This window comes from Coenobita brevimanus, chromosome 71 (genome assembly GCF_032717465.1).
Source record: "Coenobita brevimanus isolate Jiangsu-jjx chromosome 71, ASM3271746v2, whole genome shotgun sequence".
Classification (NCBI taxonomy): domain Eukaryota; kingdom Metazoa; phylum Arthropoda; class Malacostraca; order Decapoda; family Coenobitidae; genus Coenobita; species Coenobita brevimanus.
In genome coordinates, this window is record NC_137024.1 from 25,796,058 (window position 1) to 25,802,351 (window position 6,294).

The 6,294-nt window shown below is 44.5% G+C and overlaps 1 pseudogene; it reads left to right on the top strand.

The window, feature by feature from the left end:
- Positions 1-1,793: 1,793 nt before the first annotated feature.
- LOC145406927 (5S ribosomal RNA) lies at positions 1,794-1,913 on the top strand (annotated as a pseudogene).
- The last annotated feature ends 4,381 nt before the right edge of the window (positions 1,914-6,294 follow it).

Genomic DNA, 6,294 nt, shown 5'->3' on the forward strand with positions numbered 1-6,294 from the left:
ATCTCTCCCCCCTTGCCCACCTCAGACCAGCTTCCAGAAGCATATCCACACTCAGATCACTCGCCGCTCCATTCAGTCACTTAAAGACAACACACAGCTGCATGCACGGCCTCCTGACATCCACCCTTCTGAATCCTATCTTCCTCGTGAGGACAGGGTCCACCTGGCCAGGCTGAGATGTGGGCACCATCCAGCCCTCTTAAGCTACCAGAAGAGGCTGGATGACTTCGTCGCTGATGCCTGTCCAGGATGCAACACAGCACCCCATACTATTAGGTACATTATGGAAGACTGCATTGCACCCAATCACCTACGCCAACAACACAACATACACTCTTTGAGAGCTCTGTGGGAAAGCTTGGTCTCGGCCATGGCCTTCATAAGGGACTCAGGGCTGTTCGGCCAGACTGCCTAGGGAACAACTACTACTACTACTACTACTAACAAGGGTTTCTCGATTTAACGCGACTTTATACGTACGTGATGTTTCAAATTAGCCGTGCGTGCCTTGGACAGTCCCGAGCTGATAGACTGTGTGTGGCAGTTTATGCATAAATACAATTTTTTATTTGTCTGTTGCTTAAACTGGTTTTATTTGAAGTAAAATACTCGAAAATGAAGTTTGGTCCCATTCTGGGCAATTTGGCTCATTTTCGGACAAAATTTGGCCAGGAAAGTGACGGTAGATCTAAATTGTTACAACTTGATGCTGCAGAACAGAAAGAAGAAAACCACTCAGACCAAGATAGAGCAGTTCTTTATGAAGAAGACAGAAAACTTAAGGGAGTTATCTTCATCACCAGTAGCACGGGAGTTAGAGGAAGAGGAAGGACAGCAGAGCAAGGAGGGACAACAAATTTAGGGTGGGGAGCGGCGGGAGGTGGGGTAGCAGGGTAAGGAGGGACAGCAGCAGACGACGAGTGATGCATAGATGAAGTGAGGCTGTGTTGTTATTGTTTGTGACCTACTTACTGTAATGAAAATGTTGCTTTTACTGTATTGTTATTGTGACCTACTTACTGTAATGAAAATGTTGCTTTTACTGTAGTGTTATTATGACCTACTAATCCATTAATAATGTTGAGGAACTTTCACAATGCCGTGAATGATGCAGAATTGAAAGAAAATCCACGTAAAAAACGAAAACAGTACGGTATGTATTTGGGGAGAAGTAAACAACACTTCGGCCCAACTAGGGCTCAAATGTTGTTTATTTCTCCCTAGATATACTGTTCTTGTTTTTTAAGTGGATTTTCCTTCAAATTAATATTGTTGCTTTTAAGTTCTGAGTAGCATAACTCCCCAAATGGGTAGACTTTCCCAGAGTCCAGGAATGTAACCCCCAATATTACCATTGTTTCTTATGGGAAAATTATGTTTAAAAAAAGCGTTTTTAACTAACGCAACCTCTCCAGGAACCCAACCCTCGCGTTATTTGAGAGGTTACTGTACTTCTGTTCATTTTTTTTTTCTTATCAGCTAGAACAAACATCGGTGAATAAGATGATGTAGTTTTTATGGCAATACTGTATATGTTTGGGTGATGAAAATAAGGCGAGAATACATGTTTTTATAAGTGCGTGGGGGGGCTGGCGGAGAGGCAGGTGGAATAAAATCGTGCGCCAGAAAGCTTACCGAAACTTATTGTGCACAGAAGGGTTAAATCATGCCTGATTTACTCCGCCTAGTGATGGGTTTTTACTTAATAAATTGCATCATTAAAGAAGGGTCTGCCTGTACCACAAGGTAACTGTTAGCATGTCAAGGATTGATATAACTACAGATTAATTGCCTCTTATATTCCTCACCACGTTGAGTACACCGCTTCCCGTCCGATCAGCGAAGTTAAGCAACGTTGGGTCTGGTTAGTACTTGGATGGGTGACCGCCTGGGAACACCAGATGCTGTTGGCATCCCTACGTGACAAGTGGGGTTGGTGGAGGATTAGTGCCCCTCCCTGTAAAACAGTTAACTCTAAGCCCTTGGCCACCCCATTTGGGATACATGGCATCTGGCAATGAATGAAAAAAATGATATTCCTCAAAGCCTAATTTAACTTTTTCTATGACAGTGTAAAGCTGTATGGTAGGGAGACCTGAGAAATAAAGGAAGGGGATGTTTGCAGGCTCAAACGTACAGAAATGACAATGATTGGATGGGTGTGCAGTGTGCCCTTGAGTGCCAGGCCTGGGGAGGGGGGCTAGGTTTACGATGGAAGAGTTGAGAGGTAGGATGGGACTGGAGTGCATTGGTGCTGTAATAAGGAGAGGTAGACTGAGATGGTCTGGGCATGTGGAGAGGATAGGGGATGATAACTGGATGCTGAAAGTGAGAAGTGTGAACACTGGGGGTACGGTTGCAAGAGGTAAACCAAAAAAGCCCTGGCATGAGGTTATTGAGTGTGACCTCAGGGATAAGGGACTGAATAAGGACACTTCGATACCACAGATCGAGCAGCATGGAAAGCTGCCATTAGGTGACCAAGGCCAACGAATGCAAGCGTGTTTGAGCCAATAAAAACAAAACGAATGACAAAAGAAACCCTAATCACTGAGACATTGAGTAGCTACAGTATTTGTGGCTTTTCTTGGTTTACAAAGTACAGGTATCTGTACTTGACAGCTATAATAGAACATCTATGAGTGGCACTGTTGCAGCTACAGAAAATGTGCATTTAGGCTCAATCATCCGTCCATCATCCAATCCTACCTTGCACCATGAGGAGTGTAGGAGCCCAGGGCTAAGCATGTTGGTCATGACATTAAGATGAGAGTAACCAGCCTCACTCATCCTTGAGTGGCATTACATGAGCAATAACCCCAACCACCCCTTGGATATAAACCTGCACCGGCTCAATCCGACTGGAGCGCTGCAATTACCCACTAAACCACCAGGGGCCATAGTTTGGTTATATGGTTACCACCCACCATAGTACAGTAGAAGTCCGATTTTTCGGCATCTATGGGACCAGGCAAGTGCCGAAAAATCAAAATTGCCGAATTATCAAAAACCCTACCCACTCAGTACGGTACCTTATATGTTTCAGTGAACACTATCATCACTACTCATATCATTACAAATGTGTTTGGAGAGAGTACTGTATACTGTTGGATACTGTACAATACTGTAATGAATACAGTACTATACATGAATATGAAAAATAAAGAAATTAGTGAACATACTGTATATAAATGTAATGGTACAGTAGGCCTACAAGTTCACATACACTTACCTAAACTTATAGTAGGTTCCTTATTTACATATGTACAATAGAAGGGGTTGATTGGAGTCTGCTACTGCTGGAAGAAGTCCCCAGCAGCAGAGGGGATGAAAAAAATCGGAAAATCTGCCAAACAATCAGAGATTTTCGTAAATGGGACTATTTCTCAAAACTACCGAAATGTCTGATTTGCCGGGGAATTGGATGCCGAAGAATTGGACTTTTACTGTAAATGGTTTCCTGGTGTACAGGAAACCATTTGGTTTGTCACTCAGTGTAGTCACCCATGGGAAGAAAAAGAGGAAAGAATGAAGGAAGGAAAGACAAAAGAGAGAGTGAAAAGTTACCTGCAGGCAGAAGGACGAGGAAACAATGAAGTAAAGAAAGACAGAAGACGAAGGAAGGAAAGGATGGAGGAAAGAAAATGGCAGACAACCGAGAGCAGCACTACATCGAGTGAGTGGACGGTGAGCGCCCCCACCTACCACTACTTAAGTTCAGAATGTCTGAATTAACCCCTAGGGTACGCAATTCTCCAGCTTCGACTACCCCAAAACGCAAAAACAGGCCTATTTTTCTACTTTCTCAATGGTTAAAAGTTTTATGCCCGATTTATAGAGCTTGAATTTACACACCTGAAAACGTAAACCCCACCCTCCTAGACCCAATAGTTACCGAGCTATGGCTCATCAAAGTTGATAATAATTATACACCCGTCACGGCCCTGGCGAGAAAAAAAATATGCCGCTTCCACCTGTTTTCTTCACAAAAATACGTACAAAAATCACCAAAACCAATTCTTTTTTGGTGTGTATAGATGTTATAAACCATTGTAATGTGCTTAAAAAAATAAAATGGTGACAACCCCCTCCCCCAATAAATATGATAAATAGTAAAAATTATCCTCCCCTCCTCTCATCTCCCCATACCTCCAATCCCCTCCCTCCCCTTCCCTTCCCTCCCCTCCTCTCCCCTCGCCTAACCTCCCCTCCCCCTCTCCTCCCAGCCGAGCTGTCAAATCTAGCTAGGGAAAATGGTCATGAACCCCCCAATAAAAATATGATAAATAGTAAAAATTATCCTCCCCTCCCCTCCTCACCCCATACCTCCAATCCCCTCCCTCCCCTCCCCTTCCCTTCCCTCCTCTCCTCTCTCCTCCCCTTCCCTCCCCTCCCCTCTGAGCTGTCAAATCTAGCTAGGGAAAATAAAATGTCTTTTTTGTGTGGGTTTTGAATAATGACAACTACAATAATTGTGGTGTGCATATCTGTATGCAAAGACACAAATAAAATACAGGTAATGATTCAAAAACACACGCCATAAAGGGTAAAAAATACACAAAATATTCGAGGCTGAGGAGGTAAAGATACTGCATGCTAGGGGATGGAAGTGGGGGTAGGGATGGGGGATGGTGATGGGAGGTGGTAAGGCCAGGAGAGGGTGTATGGGGATGGAGGGATGGGAGGAGACCACCACCAGACACAAAGGAAGGGCCCCAGTGGAGTATAGGGACATGAAGGGAGGGTAGGGGGGAAATGGGGGGGATCCACATGGGAGGGGAGGGGGGATGCATGAAGAGGGCATGGGAGGGGTTGTGGTGGTGGTGGTAAGAACAGTGGGAGGTAGGGTAGTAACAAGGTAGTGGGGTAGAGGGACGTGGCTAGAGGGAGGTGGGGGGTACACCCCTCACCGCCTAGGTACGGGCCTGGGTCCCCCCTCTGGTGTGTCCAACACTTAGTTCTGATTGGTTAGAAGCCATCTGCGTCACGGCTGGGGTGGAGCCAAAAGCCGCCAGATTTTTGTGGATGTTACACAATCGGCATTGCTCGTCCTTTTAAGAAACTGAGCAAAAAGTTCGGTCGATGAGCTTAGTACTTTAGGGATTAAAAACAATCAGAACAAACAATGGCTACAAAGCACCCTTAGCACCACCCATGCTCCACCTGCTGCACTTCCTTCCCTGTTCAATTGAAACAGATTATTACACTGACTCTGAGTTAAATTTAGCTCCTATGGGACAGTGTATGGTACCACACTTACAATAGTTTTTTCTCTTTCTCTTAACCTTTTACAGGGTATTTATTTTGCTCACTTAATGCTGACAAAGATAATTTACAGTTCTGAGACACTGCTTGAAAGGGAAGCAAACAGCCAAGGAAAAACAGTTGGACCCAGGGGTCAATTCAACTGGCATCAAGCATTATACAGTATGTGCCTTGCACTTGGGCTTGTATGCCTTACTAGTGGTGTATGACAATCCTGGAAATGTAAACACTGAAGTGCCCCAACCAGACCAGCACATGCTCTCCTATTTTTCATCACTGCACTGCCCACTTATAAATTAAAGTATGTACTAGTACATAGCCACTGTCCAAAACCATGAACATAAAGGAAACTGTAATATACTTTGCTGCTAATTAGGATTAACTGGTGTGTGTGCTGGTTAGGACAGCCTTTAAATCTTTATGTAAATAATATGCTCCCACTAGTGCAAAGTACTACACTATTGGAGAAAACTCAACTCTAAAAAATTCATCAGTACTGAAGTATACTGAGGGGTTGCACACCACCCTTGAGCTGTACTGGAGGTGGCTACGAGGAGTCAGCTGCAATGTGAATGACATTTAGGCCACCTAACTAACAAAATACAGCCTTTATCAAACATAGTTTTAAATTCTCCTAATGACTAATTGCTAGATACTACTGTGTTAGATAAGCTGTGTTAGTTAAGTTATTGTTACTCCAAAATCTTTGTCAGTAAGGCCCCATCCACACGAGCGGGCAGTGCCCGACGGACACAGCCCACCGAGTGGATATTCCTTGCTTTTTTATCAGTGTTTCCATATCGAGCAGTCCCTGGTGACCACTGGCTACAACAGGACACACCTGTGTTGTTTACACGACAGACCGAGCTGTGGTGAGGTAGTGATTGTCCAGTTGACGTAGGGCAGGGGCATTTCGATGGTTTGCCCGTGGTTTCCCTGCTAAAGACATCATCAACTCTCACGCCCGCCACCTGCCCTCTAAACATGTGAACTGGAACGTGATTTGGTAACAATGTTTGCCCGTCGGGC